A 17,431-nucleotide genomic window follows, 5' to 3' on the forward strand; every position below is an offset into this window, starting at 1 on the left:
CGAGCTCGGTTATAACGAGGATATTTTCAACACATTATGATAAAGTAAAACAAAAGCAATCTGATTGGAACTATTAGGTCCCATTTCTAGGCCTGCTGCTCTCAAACACGCCGCAAACGAAACATTGAAAACTGAATTCATGTTATTCATGTATTCTTTTTACCATTTGGTAGAGTGTGTACTAAACACAGTGCGTGTTACTGTGTACATTGTATGCATACCCACAGGTACATGCATACATAGCAGCCGCCTCTCTTGTGAAATAAGTGTAAAAAGGATCATGAATTCAACTCTGCTGTATACCTTTGGAGAACGCATTCAACATGGGATAAAATGTCCGGCAGAAAAACAAAGAATGTATTTTCAACCCCCTTCCATATAATACACTTCCTTTTTATTCTTCCTCAATAACTACGATCAATACCTCTGTGTAAAGACAACGCAAAGACTGCTCGCAGGATTGATTGAAGGTTTTAAGACTTAATGCATATATGCTTTTTCTTTGCACCATTATGATTATGATTATAGTTATGATGTATCAAGTGGCTTTCCATACTCTGATCGGTTTCTACATGTGCACGCTATGTGTTACGTGTGTGCCGTTGACTCGGTCACGGCCAATAAACTCTTGAACATCACATGCCAAGATCGTCTGATGTTTCTCCTTATTTACTAGCGTTGTTTTTGGTGAGGAACCATTCACAACGAGCTAATATTGGTTGTCCCACTGACCTTGCTACAAGAGGGTTTCACTGTAACAAACTTTGTAAAAATCACAGCACAGTCTTTGAGATTAATATTTGGAAATAGATCTCCATATTTCATGACCTAAAGAAAATCAGTTTATTGCCCTGCCATTTTTCAGCAGGATGACAATAAGTCAGGTGATCTGACATTTTCAGTCACGATTGAAATTAAGAATATGGGCATCCTTGCAGTAGCGGTCAGAAGATGACTCGTTCAGTCATAATACCTAAATATAAAGTTTAAAAGTGCCATATCCATGCAAAGTGGAAAGCAGAAGTGCATCAGAAATAAGGATTATTCATTTTGATAAAAACCTATCTTATTAATTTCAATTCTCAAACTGCCTTCTGTAAGTATAAAATGGTTTTTGATAAGTGCTAAATTCATACAGAAATGAATTTGCTCCATGTCTGACTTAGTAATAAGTACACAAGTTTGTAATATTGCTGTTATTACACATCATGTGTGAATAATAATTTTTCTTTCATTCTGATATCTAAAAAGCACATTAAGATTTCAACATTTTCAAAAAAAAAAAATGCTTTAAAAAAAAGAAAAAAAAAAGGGAAAAAAGGTGTCCGAATTGTATCATGCAATTGTTTCTAATATACCAAGACACTGTCTGTTACGAGGTCGGACTTGTAACAGTGTGTGAAATTGATCCTGATACAAAGATATACATTGAAAGCTTGTATTCTTTTCCAGTAAGCAATAATGATAATGAATACAAGATGGAAGTCCATCTGAAATACACCACTAGGAGTTGTGCACAATGCATGTTTATGTCTATCTGGAAGCTGAGATAAATTTCTGATGGGTCTCTCTAACCTGTTTTGACGATGACATGGGTGGTATTGGCATTGAAGGCACTGGCAAATCGGCAACCATCGATGAGTCTAGTCAGCTTTTCTACCTGTCGCTACAGGACAGGAAATGAACAAAATCAACTAGAAATGTCGCTACAGCGACTGGTTATACCCCCGCCAAACAACATTTCATAAGCTTTGGTCAAAAAACTGAGGAAGTAGTTAAATCCGCAAGATCTTTCCTTGATCTTCTGCCATTAATATGCCGTTACCATGGTAACGTACTTTCGGGTACTGTCGAAAAATGCGTCTTGCACATCTACAACCAAAGGCACACATCTGTACCAAATTTCATGGAAATTGGGCAAAAACTGAGGAAGTAGTTTGCAACACAAAATTTTCCATCATTTTGGCTCATAATATGTGAGCTGTTACCATGGCAACATACTTTTTGTCACTGTCAAGAAATGTGTCATGCTGACCTATATCCTAAGACAAGCATTCAATATGAATTCCATGAGAATTGGAAGAACACTGATGAAGCAGTTTTGCCATGAAGCATTTTGTCCTATATTTTACCAATAACATGCCGTTACCATGGCAACGCACTTTTTGCCACTGCGGAAATATGTGTCTTGCACATTAACATATTCAGATGAACATCTGTACCTAATTTCATAAAAATTGATCAAAAACTGTGGGAGGAGTTCGCGACGCAAGATTTGTACCCATTTTTGCCCATAATATGCCGTTACCATGGCAACGTACTTTTGGGTACTGTCAAAAAATACGTCTTGCACATCTACAACCCAAGGCACACATCTGTGCCAAGTTTTATGGGAATCGGTTGAAAACTGAGGAAGTAGTTCGCGACGCAAGATTTGCAACGGACCGACCGCCCGACCGCCCGACCGCCCGACCGCCCGACCGACCGCCCGACCGACCGTCCGCTGATTCCTATATACCCCCTTCAAACTTCGTTTGGCGGGGGTATAATAATAGTAAAGGTAACTACACAAAATAAGGTTTCAGGCAATGCATATATCCATGCATTTTCAGTGTATAAAAAAATGAGGACCTGAATATAAGAACAACCCAAGTCCAATTTTTGGCCAAATTCAGTTTGACATGGGAAATTGTAGCTTATGCATGGACTCATCTTGTGTATAAATGATAAATCCTAATTACCCCCGGAAGTGCCTGAAATGAATGAGTTAAATCTTATACCAATGTAAGAATGACGGATTTGGGTCATTCTTACATTCATATTATAGCGCCCTCTCTCGTCCTTCTCTCATCTCTATAGCAGAATATCATGTATATGAATCAAAGAACGACCCAAGTCCATCACACAAAATGGCCTCTCCACAATTAATGTAAATGTTAATTGTCATAATGATATATGTTCTAATTAGTATATACAATGTTGCCTTCCCATCACAGTTAAATAGAATATTATTAGAAAAATAAAAAAGATATGAAGTTTTTTTAAGTTTACTCGAAATGGTCTTCCATGGACTTGGGTCGTTCTTATATTCATATACTCAAATATATATCTGCCCTAAATTTATTTAGGGCAAATTATTTGTATTCTTGATCTTGCGTCACTATGGAAATTTCATTCTCTTGATGTGGAGATGTGTATTACAGATGGCAATTTGTAGAAAAATTAATTCTAATTCAAATGAAGTCAGTATGACGTCAGACACCTCAGTCATGCAATCTAGTCAGACGTCACATGGTGCACATTTGCCTCCATAACACACACCAAACGTTCACGGATAGGTTGAGGAAAAAACCCCAACAAAAAACAGATGAACTTCGCTGCTTTTGCAGGACATAATTATGCGAAACATTCTCCAAAGTGTTGCCATCTGTTAGGGGTCTCACAAGAATTTGCGAACATTGTGCACATCTCGAGTACGATTTGCACATATGGTGAAGCTTTTAATACATTATTGAAAACAAATCAGGAGAAAGTAACCCCCCAGTTTCTGGAAATGTTCTTAGGACATGTAAACATTGTGTAAAACTCCTGCTGAAATAAAAATGATGCCCACAAACAGTTGGCAATGCTTCTGCACTCCCATGCCATTTGTTGATATTTTGTAGACTAAAATATAAATGTAGGACTGCCATTTTTCTTTTTCTTTTTGACATTTGCATCCTTTGCAAACCATTCGTGTTCTCAAATTCATGTCAAAGAAGTAGTAATTATTTTTGTGCAACATATCTGCCCAACATCTTGACTAAGACATCAAAAAATGAATTATAAAATACATATACTGACAGTACAGTATAATGATCATCAAATGGCTCTCTTAACTGAAATGACCACTCACCAGTTCTATCCTGTTAAGTCCAGAAGCAATTAAAGACATCTGTCTGGTTTCCCTTCCCATTCCTGATAAAATGGATTCACTTGAAGTGGCTCCCTGCCTCCCGTCTTTTCCTGCCCCCGACAGTGGTTGAATAGACCCATGCGTTGTATTGGTGCTCTGCGGTGTTCTCATGACAGTACCCACTTGAACAGGAGGTGACGATGGTATTAGCTCTGTCTGTGGCATCTTAGAGGCTTGCCTTGTTGGTGTTTGTATCACAGAAGTTTGAACACTATCTTCCTCATCAGGATAAATGTGTCTACCTCTTCCTCTGCTACCTAGTTCATTGGTTTCGCTTGCATCAACTAGAGGCTTCTTGAATTTTGAAGTCATTTTCTGAGGAATATGTGTTTCCTCGAAACTACAGTTTTCTTGATTGAAATTGTCATTGGTGTTATCCCCAAGTATCCTCCATTTCTTTCTTTTCCCCTCTCTGGAAAAGCTCCTTGGTGAAGGCATATTAGTTGGCTGTGCACAAAGGCTGTTGCATGAAGAGGTGAGTGATGGAGAAATATGACAGTTCCCCAAATTTTCATCTGACATATTTTCATCATCTGAGACATCATTCTGCCATGTTCTCTTTGTAATTTTAGGTTTTTTAGTGTTCCTCTTTCGATACTGTTCAACAAGCGTTGTGACGGTGTGCATGCTCTCAGATAGCTTGATGCTTGATGACAGCTTCTTCACAGAGTGAGGCGAGAGAGCAGGAGGTGGGGATGGTGATTGGGGCTCTGGCAACTCACCTTCTGCTGCCGCTCTATCCCCTTCCTCAACCTCCATCACACATGGTCTCTCAGTGTAATTTGCTTTGATTTGACTCTGATCATCTGCTTGTTTGTTCATCTCTGCAATATTCGCAGTACCATGGTTACGAGCTTTGTGACTGCCAAAATGATCAGTTTTGCTGCCAGAATCAAAGGTACCTCCTTCTTCCTCCTCTTCCTCAGCTTTGTGAGAATGATCATGGCTTTCAGTTGCTAAGGCAGCTTGCAGCTCAACCATTTGCTTCTCCAGCTGCTGTATCTTTTCATATGCCTTTTCCTTTTGCTGCCATGGAAACAAAATATAACAAGAGACCCAGTGGGTATTAAGTTTTCATACCAGAGTATCACAAGTTCACCTTCTGTGTTCTTGCAGACTATTTCCTAAAAATTGGAGGGGGGGGGGGGGCTTTTGGGAGCCTCCACGGGGCATGGTGTCCAATTGAAAATTGTATCACGCTGGCAATAATATCTGCCAAGATTGTAGAAAATCTGACCATGAGTTTTCAACAAGAAAATCAAAATGTCACAACTGGCCCCAAATTTGGTTCCTCATTCATGTATCAACTCAGAGCATTTCTGACTTTATTCATTTTTTTTTCATGCATCTTTCCTTTTTTTATTCATACAGTTAACCTCGCCTAAGTCGACCTCGCCTAAGTCGACCTCGCCTAAATCGACCACACACAAGTCGAAACTCGGCCAAGTCGAAGCTCTAGAAAAGTCCTGATTTTCTCTTTACTTATTTCTTTAAAATAATCTTTCACAAGTCGAAATTTTACAAGTCAAATTTCGCCTATGTCAAAGATAATTTCAAGTCCAGATTTGTGTAAATACATGTTATTTCCCACAAGTCGAAGTTTTTTTCCCTCGTACGTCATTCAAACACGGACGAGAGCATTCTTTCATTCTTCGATAAACAAATGAAGGATAAAATACTCCCAAGGGTCGAATACAAGTTAATTCTAATATCCCTTGTATCCTTGATGTCCAGCTGAGAAGAACATAAATCACATGTACCTGGTTAGAGGCGAGCTATGTGCGGGCGGCACAGCAGGGTTTGTGGGAAAAAGGGAAGAAGAAAAAATCCTCACAATCCGGTACAAGCCACCATTCTCACTGAGTGGCAAATGTTTGCGAGCGTAGCGTGTTCAAAATTTCTTTGCAACAACAAAAACTGTTTCCGACAATAAAAACAGTCCGCAAGTTTGACTGCATTTGTTTACGAATTTGCTTGCAAATTCCCTAGTATTCGCTATGCTCGCAAACATTCGCAGCTCAGTGAGATTTTGCGGAGCACGCGAACGATTTGCGAAGGACACGAATGGCAAAATCCAACATTCGGAAGTTTTTATCCAAATGTGTTCGGATAATGAAGCAAAAAAACAAAACAAAAACATGCATTTATGCGCAGTTTGTGCCAAGTTCTCATGATGTATGTGTAAATGTCGCGTGTACTTTTGCCAAAATACAGCCAGTTACTTTAACGAAAAACACGCGTCGGAAATGCAACCACGCAAAATTTTCAATAATTGTTGGAGAATAATGTTTCCAAGGAGATTGATAGCTGTCTTGAGATGCAGATTTTCTCTTTCCTGTACTTCTCCTTTCTTTCCCTTTCATTTCTCCATTGCGTATTTGTGTGTAGACCGTTATTTTTTTTTCTGATGACCTAGGCTACCCCACAATTAACAAGCATCTTTTTTTCTAGGTTCCCCCACACATTATCTCAAGTTTCAAATATAATTTCTGCGTGCATTTTGGAGTAATTTAAAGTGTATTTTGGGATTTTTTTTATATCAAAAATTTTGTTTTCATATACAGTGTATAATTATAGTAGTTACTTGATGGGTGGATATACTACTAGTATGCTATGATTTTGTCTTGCAGAAAACGTAGAGCATTAAAAAGGTTATAGGGCCTACATCAAACATGCGCCAAACGTTTGTGAGAATGTTTCAAAAGGTACATGAAATGGTATTGCAGTTATGTCGTAAAATGATCAGAAGAACTTCGCGGATTTCGCGAAACATACACCAGACATTTTCCAAAGTTTCGGGGTCTATTCGGGGTTTCATGAAGATTTTTCGAAGGTCTCGCACATAATATGACGAGATTTTAAGGACATTTTCGAGACCAAATCATGACTCGTCCGGAAAAGGTTCGTAAAAAAAAACAAAAAAACAAACAGAAAGTTTTGAAATTCCTGCTGAAGTAACGGCATCCCAAACAATTGACGACGCCTTCGAACTCCCACGTTCGTTTGGCGATTTTTGCAGACTAAAATGCGAATATTAGATTTTGCCACTCGTGACGTGACCACGTAAAAAACGCACATTACAGGCAACGCATTTCGATTATCGCAGTCCAGTAATTGAGCTTCAGAATTTTTTTAACTCAAACAAAACAAAAACACTAAATACTACATATTGCTACCGTCTAATGTAATTCAACGGCCAATAAAAATATAAAAAGACACTGTGTTATGAAAACTCATCGGGAAATATCGCAAAACATGCGCGAGATATTCTCCGAAGCTTTGCGGTTTGTTCGGGGTTTCACGAAGATTTTCCGAACATCGCGCACGTCTGGCGAAGGTCTTGCGCTATGACGAGACATGAAAGACATTTTTTTTAATCAAATCACTACCAAATCATGACTCATTGTGCAGAAAAGGTTCACAAAAAATTCCAATTGTTTTGAAATTCTTGCCGAAGTGAAAACAACATCCCCAAACATATGACGACGCCCCGAACTCCCGCATTCGTTTGGCGATCTTTGGCAGACATTATGTGCAACGCATTTCGATTATCGTAGTCCAATAATTGAGCTTTAGGATTCTTTTATAAAACTTAAACCAAAACAAACACACTAATTAAAACATATTACTGCCGTCTACTGTGATTTCACAGCCAATAAAAACATAAAAAGACACTGCATTATGAAAATTCATCAGGAAATACAAGTCGAAAAAAAAAATTCGACTTTCGCGGCAGTCGAATTTTGCATAAGTCGAAGTGTTTTCGTCGGTCCCAATAGATTCGTCTTAGGCGAGGTTGACTGTATTTCATATCATTCTTTTTCTTTTTTTAATATGATCAACTGAGCTTACTCTGTCATTGTTGTGAATGATAAATTTACTTCTAACAATACCATGGTATGTCACACAATACAGCTTGGCTGCATGCATTACTTTTGTATTCACACAGATGTGCCAGAATTTAACACCAATGTTAGCCTCAGAGCCCTGACCCTGCTCTCCCTTCCCCACTGAGGCCATCTAAATGCAATTTGAAGAATTTTGAATCATTTTACAGTGTACTGATTCCTGCCAAGTTTGGTCAACATCTGATGATGAAGAATGAAAAAAAGTAATTTTGACTATTACGCTCGATCCCAACATACACATACGTGTATTACCCTCTTACGTGCTGACTTAGGGTCCCACTGCCACTGTCCTAAACACTTGATAGTCTTTGGTCCCATGTAGAGTACTTGAATATAATATATGACATGGTGTTACTACTTCTGGAGCTGGAGATCTTGAAATTTACAAACTTCTGGGCTTTTGGGGTTCAGTAACCTAGAGAGATTTGCCCAAAATTTCACCAGCACATCTTCACCTCATATGTGACCATGCACCACAAAACCAACAAAAATTCACCAGACATGGATTTTTAATTAAGGGCAGATTCTGAAAGAGAAGACTTTAAGCTTAAAAATGATGTATAACTCAGATCAAATACACTTTCCTCACCTATCTGGATATCGGAAACGTTTCAAACGTTATTAAAGTTGAAAGTGAAGAGCGTGTACAGGATTTTTATGCAATAAAAAAGGTCTTCAATACATGCCCAATCACGCTATTTAACAACAAAAGAATTCTAAAAACTGTTAAAAACACAATTTTTCATTTGTTTCATGATCCAAAACTTTAAAACAACAAAAGAATTCTAAAAACTGTTAAAAACACAATTTTTCATTTGTTTCATGATCCAAAACTTTAAAACAACAATAATAATAGCAATAATGTCTTATCTATCCAGGGTAGCCTCTCCAGTGTTGCCACTGCTCTACCACAAAGCCCTGCCGTTACTCTTACCCTAGCGTTGCCAGGTACCCATACACCTGGGTCAAGAGGGACATGGTGGGTAAAAACATCGTCTTAGGACGTAAGCACTGGGTGGGAATCGAACTCAGCTCCTCCAATTGGGAGTCGCGAGTCATATCCACTATGCCACAGCACCTCCACTAACATAGAAGAATTATTGGTCTTTCAGAAAATATGAAAAATGCAAGATTGACTCGGTTGATCCACTTCACCTATTTTGAGTTCTCATGTAAAATCAGGGCATGCCACTTTTTAGTTTTGTGATGCATGGTCTCATATAGCATTCCACTTAACTCATCTCACCTGTGTGTTCATGATTTCACTCTGGCTGGAGAGAATGGAAGAAGCACTAGTCTGGTTCAGAAACTGGCTTCCACAGCTGTCCTCGGAGCTCACAGAGTTGTCTAAGGGGGAAAAAAGTACCACCTTTACTTATGCAAACAATGATCCCCTCTATTAACTGATTCCTGCCATGTTTGGTCATAATCCAGCCCTTCTGAGGGGCCCCACCTGAGGAAAACAACATTCTTACAAACTGTGGTCAAAATCCAGCCACTGATTTTCAAGAAGAAGATGAAAATGGCAATTAAAAAAGAAAAAGAAAAAGAAAAAAAAGCTTACATCAGATGCACAACAGATACTGGATAGTGCCCAATCGCAAAAGCTCATTTAAGCCATTTAATAATTGGTTCAGGTCTCTCACAGGGTTTGCCTAGAGCGGATGTGATGTTGATGGGGCATAGTTGGCACCAATACTATGGCATGATTAATTCTTATCAAAACTGATCTTTGGTTGTTGTTTTTTCATGTGATAGACTCAATCTTCCAACTACAAACTAATGGATGTTATTTCTGTTGGAAAATACAATGAAAATCTGTACAGTATAGTCCAAGTATAGCACAGACCATGCTTACATGTAACCATGACCAATTCAAACATGCTTTTGCAGTTTTCTGGAAGGACAAAGACAGAATTTTCCACAAACTGTAATATTTCTTCCTATCTACTGTATATTACAGTTTTCACTTTCGCAACTTTGACTGTATGTTGTGAGAAAACTACACTAGAGCAAACTTTCAATGAAAAAGCTAGAACGCATACTTACAATCATTAACACCTCTAGCAGGCACAGTGGTGTTGATATTTATTGTCTCTCCTCCATCTTCCTCAAGTGATACAGGCACTGGTACTGACTGTTGAAGGAATGAACATGGGATGAGGTCATCATCACTGTCCAACCCCTCTTGTTCCTCTTCCTCTTCCAATGCAGGGATCTTCTTTGCTCTCTTTTGTTTACGTCTCTGAATTACATCTGTGTCACTGCCATCTTCATCACTGCTGGTGTCGGTTGATAACAAAAGCTTTCTCGGCCTTCCTCTCCTTTCACTCACTGTATCACTGTCACAAGAAGACTTTATTGCTATTGCCCCTGGTGAGAGTTCCCTAGCTGTTGACACATACTCACCAACAGCTGTCTGACAAACAGTGCCAACTGGAGAAGTACCCATATCCTCGCTGTGGTTACCTGGAGAAGTCATCCTTCTGTGCATTTGTTTGGTGGACATGTCTACTGTAATGATGTCCTCATTTAAACGCATTTTGCTGCTCTCCTTATCAACAGTTTGAATCTCCAAGATATGATTCTTGCTTTGAAAACCTCTCCCTTGCTGCTGGTGGCTGGCACTACTTATTTGAGATGTTGATGTTAGCTTTTCTGGCAAGGATTTAGTAATTCCTGTATCTCCTCCACTACCTGAGGTATCCCCAAGACTCCCGGTGTTTTGTTTTCCAAATGATGTAGTGAGATTACTTCTAGATTTTGACAAGTCTTGGCAGGGTGGTGTAGGTGGTATCAATGAATCTATCGGGTCATCATCTGTACAGATACTTCTTTGAGATCTCAGTGAAACATATTCTGACATGAAATTTTCAGAAAAGTTTTCCTGAAGTGGGTTAGCTTCCCTCTTGTTTCTGACCTCTGGGCTATCAAATGCGAAGGCAAGATCTGTTTTTTCAGTATGAAGACTTTGTCTCTTTACCGCCATGGGACTCAGTATGTTTTGTTTCAAGCTGTTTCTTCTCTTTCTTGTAACTCTGAATTGAGATCCACTAGTCTCTCGGTGATCAATGGAGACACTGCTTATTTCTGTCACATGCATACCAGTCTCAGTGATGTCTTCATCAGGTCTCCTACTCTTCCTGGTTCTGGCAAGTGAAAACACGGACATACTTTGTTTGTCACTCTCTGCCTTGCCTCTGGACTTTTCCTTTTTTCTTCCTGTGCATTGGAAAGCATTCATATCTTGTGAACGTTTTGATCTGCTACGTAGCGATCTCCTAACAGGCTGGTCTTCACTTTCACTGATGCAAATGACACTTGAGAGGGAGGAGGATACCTTTTCCACAGAGCCTTTAGGAACATCACTGTCCACGTCCTGCTTTGGACTATCACTTGATATTTTCTCCAAAGCAGTCATTGTCTGGTTCTCAAGAGTCTCTGAACACACAAACTCATTATTAGAGTTTGTTAAGGAAGTATGGGTTTTCTGACTGCTGTATTCCATCCTTGTGCCTTTTTGACTATCCTCTATGTGAAATGCATTGTCTCGCACAGCCTTATTTTCTTCAAGATTGTTACGAGACTCACTTTTCTTGTCATTAACGTCACTGATATTTTGAACTGGTTCATGATCACCTGCACTGGAATCATTCTCCCTGATGAGCTTTTCAGGATGTGATATTAATCTCCTTGAGGAATTCAGCAGAGATTCACTGGGTTGTGAGCACATATCTAAAGATGACAGAGGAAATGATCCTTGTCTTCTCGTTTCAAGTGAACTACTTGGTTTGGTTGGATCACGTGCAATATCTGTCTGAACACAATAGTCTGCATTCAGGTTTGAAGTTTTAAGATGTTCTTTGTCAGGATCTGCTGAAATTGGGTATAACTGAACCTGACAGACATGATCATCAGATGCCACTTCTACTACAGAATTGCATGTGCTGATGATTGTAGAACTGTCCATTTGAGCTGACTGAGAGTTATGCGATGGCAGAATGGAGTTTAGGATTTCCATTTCAGTATCCAGGCGTGTGGCAACCTCCTGTTTTAATGGAAATTGGCATTCATTTGTCTCTAAAATTTTGGAGTCCTCCCTGCTGTCTTGTTTGGTTGGGTGCAATGGCAAATCATGGGATTTACCAATCTCCTCACATTCATCACTGGTTAATTCAATTGATTCAGTTGTGTCTGAACCTCCACATACCTGCTCAATACTTTGTTTTGGAGCAATATCTACAGCAGTAACATCTTCAGTGTAAAGAGGGATGGAGGGAAGTACGATGATTTCGTCCACTGGTTCCTCAAAACCTGTGACTGCAGAATTGCAAATTTGAAATTGCTCTCTCACAATCTGATTTGGGGAAGTGACATCTTCAACTTTCAAATCAGAAGCAGATGACATGAGGTCTAATTCAGAAACATCAACTTGCTGTACACCACTGAGTCCTTCATCTCTATTTACATGGTGAGATTTCATTGTGTCTTGTTGATTGGTCAAGAATGCATTGCTGCTTTCTGGAGCTTTTTGTTTCCTCTTCTGGCTTCGTTTGGTCCTATCCTCAGGGTTTTGAGTTTGAAAAGAGTTTTTGCAAACTTCCTGCTCAGTAAGGGTTCTTTGATGTTGGACATTAGCTGGGATTTTCTTGTTTCGTCTGCTGCTTTTCCTCTCATTAGCTGTGGAACGTTGACTTCTCTTTGGCAGTTTGCCTCTTCCATGTGTACACATTTCTCTTTCACTGTTATGATGCAACTGCCTCCTGAGATGCATCGGCTCAGTTCCAAACTCTTGAGCTAATTCCAAGGCTACTTTCCAGTCACTTTTGATTAGTGCAACTTTTTCACAAACATCTTCCTCATTCCTAATATTTGTTGAGCAGCTCTCTGTCATCATCTGATTTGCTGTCTCATGTTCAGGTATCTGTTGCATGTCTTGGCCCCCATTCCAAGCAGAAGTTGCATGTTTTGAGATGTGCAGCATTTCTCTTTTCTGGTCTTGAAAAGTTTCTTGTGCAGTTTCCATGAATCCTTTATGGACACGGCCATGTCCTTCCCTAGAATAGCAAGGCTGGACTTTCCCTTGTTCCATCAATTCATCCATATCAGCATGCTCAAAGTCAGTCAAAGTCAGTCCTGGCTTAGGATTACTGACTCCCTTCTCTCTTTCTGGTTCGCATTGACCCACTTCATTTTGAGTTGCATTGTTGTCATTTGTGGAGAGTGGAGATTCTCTGATGCAAGTCAAAGATGGTCCAGTATCTGTACCTACAACTGAAGTCATTTCCCCTTTCTTGTCTAAAATTTGCACATGTTCACTTGCATCATCTGGAGTGGTAGATGCTCTTGATGTTTCTCCCATTGGCAAGTTAACACTGGTATGCAATGAATCCTGATGGTTTGTTCTTTGCAAGACATTGATGCTTGGGGCAACAGTCCTCTGATATCATGCAGATCCTCCATTTCTCCTTCTTGACTGACCTTGTCCCAGAGTTCCTTACTGAGCTTTCCATGCTCGTCATCACTCTCATCACTGCCAGGGTGTTTGCTAACCAGCCAATCCAAGACACGCTCTTGTGGATCAATGATGGACTCTTGCATTGCCCCTTGTTACCCTTCCGGTATGCAGTTGCAAATACTTTCTTGCCGTGGTTCCTGTTTAAGATTACTGGTTGTGAATCTTGTATTTTGCCTCCACTTGAGACTGGCTGGCTATCTTGGAGAGCTTCAGCTGCAGCATCACTCTTTGTCTCTGTGCTATCTGAGTTGTGAATCTTTGAGGTAGTTGGTGCACAATTACTGCTAGGATCCGCATCAACAAGAGAGCAATTACCATGTAATCTACTCTCATTTTCTGAAGTAGCAACCTCCACTACCACTTCACTGACTTCAGTCACTTTTCTAGATGATTTCTTGTTCGAGACTGCAAGGCATTTTTTTTCTCGCATGGTTTTCCTCTTACGGACAATATCTCTAATTTTGATCTTCCTTGGGGAATGTGCTGGCTTGGAATAAACTCATACGGATCCACTCCTGGATCTCCAGAAACATTCTCCTTTCCACATGGTGGCAAAATTTTTGTTGGTGGGACTTCTGTGCTGCTGATGTCTTCTCTTGCTGAAATTTTATTTTCATGATCATTCCCTTGCAGCAAGACAGGAAGTGTTCCTGAGTGATTTACTGACTCATTTTGTTCCATCTTATCCATGTCTTTGTAACAACTGGTGTTGGAGACTACTGTACTTGTAAGGGGTGCAACATTTAGCGCATTCAGGAGTTCCTCTGCTTCTCTTTCCAAGTCTGTGTCATTCTGAAAATCAGCATGTCTGCCTTTTTTTCTGTCAAATGACAAGTTTGGAAATGATGACCTGCAAAATGACAGATGAACAAGAGAAATGAGGAGAAAATACCACTTGAAACCTTGTCAAATGAGCACCACTAGGCACATGTCCCCCCCCCCCCCCAAAAAAAAAAAGTCATCTCACTGACAAATGACTATTTAATCCAAACATGCAATTCCACTCCATGCTCAAATTTGCTCTGTCTATTATCAAAGAATAAAATAAAACAAACAGAATCACAGAAATTTATTCAAAATCAGACATAAAACAAGCAGGTTATGGCAATTCACAAAACAGTAATAGGGCAAGTCCAAGCTATTTTGCACCAGTAACGCATGGGACATCACAAGAAGATTTAGCCCTATATTGCACTGTTTAAGATTGAAACTTCATATGTTGGGTTGCTTCTGATAGCTGGTAGGTATCTTCGTTCAAAACAACAAAATAAGGAGAATCATGCGTTCAGTATTTAATTTACGCAAATTTATTCTCCAGTAATGCGTGGGACCACAAAGATTGTCCTTTTATTCTTTTACTTTTATCTCAATTGTTGTGAAAATACTTGGTATACTATAAAATCATTACAAACATCTTTTTCTACAACAATAACTGTACCTGAAACAAAACATTTCAGAAAAAATCATGAACCTGTTTTCTCTCAAGGTCAATTATAGAAAGATAGGTATAGTAATGCGTGGGAAAAGTAGCACGTGGGACATTTTTGTCACTATGAATATTGTGATGTGAATTGCACATTTGCTCAGAGAAACTTTAATATGGGGTACTAATTATCTAAATAGATGTATTTCTAATAAATTCTTGCAAATTTCAATGATCTAGACCCACCAGAACAATGGATATAATAAAAAATATGAAATGCCTGTGTTATCCTTTATTTTTTGACATTTGCCTTTAAATGTGACTTTGAAAATAGCATGTAATGATCTTTTGTGAATTATTTATCCAAAGTGGAACTTTTCACCAAATTTCAAGTCAGAATTCAGAAAATTACAAAAAAATCCCTCAATAATGTACACATTTCCCATAGAAGACTAAGATTTAGTACACTTCCATTGACTTGTACACATATCGTCCCACGCATTACTAAAATGTCCCATGCGTTACTAAATCTAATTAAAAATTGCAAGTATGAGATTTATCAGACTAACTTTTTATCTCTTGGATATGATTAGGTCCATTGTGAATTTGGTCTTTTGAAAGTTTCAAGTCAATTAAATCATTAACTTTTATGCAAATGAGAAGTAATGACCTAAAAAAGTAATGCGTGGGACATGCTAATTTTGGCCCATCCCTCATTTGCATATTTGATCAGTTGAGAAACTGAAAATCAGTCATGATAACTTGTTAGTCAGACTTAAGGTCACCATACTTATTTTCAAAAAAACTTGTAAAAATTGAAAGATATATTTTAAAATGCAGAATTTTTTGAATGTCCCACGCGTTACTCTAAATTTTAATTTATGCAGATTGATTAATTTGTTGCTGGTTATGCGGAAGGATTTTTACTTTTCTTTTTGAAATTCATGTATTTTAACTTCTTAGCTTTAAAATGATACCAAGTTTATGTAGACTGACCCATTTTGAATTTTCAGTCTTGTGTGATCAAATAGCTTGGACTTACCCAATATCAGTTGTAACTATAACTGCAAATACAGTGAGCTAATGATGTCAAGGCTTCAAACTCCCTCACAGAAACATGCACATCATACATGTCAATCTTCACAAAATGTCCTTGTTTTGATATCAAAATCATAGAGAAAAACAATTATCATTCACAGCAAATTACTGATGTTGTAATAACGTAATATGGATATCCTGATTGACTATAAGCATGATGGCATTGAAGCTGTTAATTTCTCCAACAAAAACATGATTTTCAATATCTTTTATGCAAACTTATCTAAGTTATGGGGCAATGAAACCATCATTCCATCTAATATGAATAAGTGGTTGTAGCCCATACTAGCATTCCCCCTCAGTTTGGAATTATTGGCATGTTAAAAGGAAACAACTGCAGAAATTTTCTACAGAGCTCTAATGATGGAAGGAAGCAACTATGTTTTCTAACTTTCAGCCAATCAGCTGTAAGAATTAAAATGGCATCTTCAAAATGAACAAATGTTCCTTGCATCCAAGAGTTTAAGAAATGTTACAAACAAGTTATCTAAAGTATTTGTCCATACTATGAAATATTGCAATCAGAAAATTTCATTGAGCTCAATTCTCTTTATGTGAAAAAAAATAGATCTCCTGCACTGGGTTTGGTGGCAAATTTAACCATGTGTTTTCAAGAAGAAGAAAACAAAAATACGTTGGTCCCACCCACCCATATCCCAACCCCTGGATCTGCCATGAACAAGAAGATTTTAAAATTCCTTCATTTGGGGGGGGGGGGGGGGGGGGGCAGGGCCTGAACCCCCCAAGGGGTTGGTAGCATGGTGCCCTTTTGTACAAATTGAGATCCTATCCCCTTGGGATGCTACCTACCAAGTTTGGTAAAAAAATCATCATGGGATTCTGAAGAAGATGAAAATTTACAATTTAGGCACCATATTTGGATCCCCCCCCCCCCACACGGTTCCAAGGGGGCACCCTTGGATCGGCCATGAACAAACTTGAAACTACACTCATCAATGTACTAACTCATAGTATTAACTTAGCTCTATTACTTCTAGTTCTAGAGAAGAAGATTTTTAAAGATTCCTTAATTTTGGAAGGCTTGTGGCCCTCCCCCCCCCCCCCTGCAGCCCCCAAGGGGCATTTGGTGCCCATTTGAACAAATTGAGATTCTATCTCCCTTTGGGATGCTACCTGCTAAGTTTGGTAAAATCCGTCATGGGGTTTTCGAGAAGATGAAAACGTAAAAAGTTCACGAAAAACGGACAGTGAGCAACCGCAACAGTGTACTTGAGCCCCCAGCTCAGGTGAGCTACTGTAAAAGTGGTTTCTTTCGCGTACAGAAACTTTCGCGGTTTCCATCGGTGCCGGACTTTTTCGCGATGTGTTTAAATTCGCGGTCGGTAATGATAGCGTTGTAACAAGCCACGAGTTCAAATCATTTTCGCGTGATGTTAAATTCGCGGTTCATTCTCAAAGCGCGAAAATAAAACCACCGCGAAAGAAACCACTTATACAGTAATAAGACATGTGGGCCTCATCTGAGCAGCATACTTCCTGTTTTTGGCACTCCACCCGAGTCAAACCAT

At 39.0% G+C, this 17,431-nt stretch overlaps 1 pseudogene; it reads right to left on the reverse strand.

Moving 5' to 3' along the window:
* LOC139737535 (uncharacterized) overlaps positions 1-17,431 on the reverse strand; it is a 50,517-nt pseudogene that overhangs the window by 15,684 nt on the left and 17,402 nt on the right.

Source organism: Diadema antillarum, unplaced genomic scaffold (assembly GCF_040938485.1).
Source record: "Diadema antillarum isolate AM-2024a unplaced genomic scaffold, OU_Dant_1.0 seq00000695_RagTag, whole genome shotgun sequence".
Taxonomy (NCBI): domain Eukaryota; kingdom Metazoa; phylum Echinodermata; class Echinoidea; order Diadematoida; family Diadematidae; genus Diadema; species Diadema antillarum.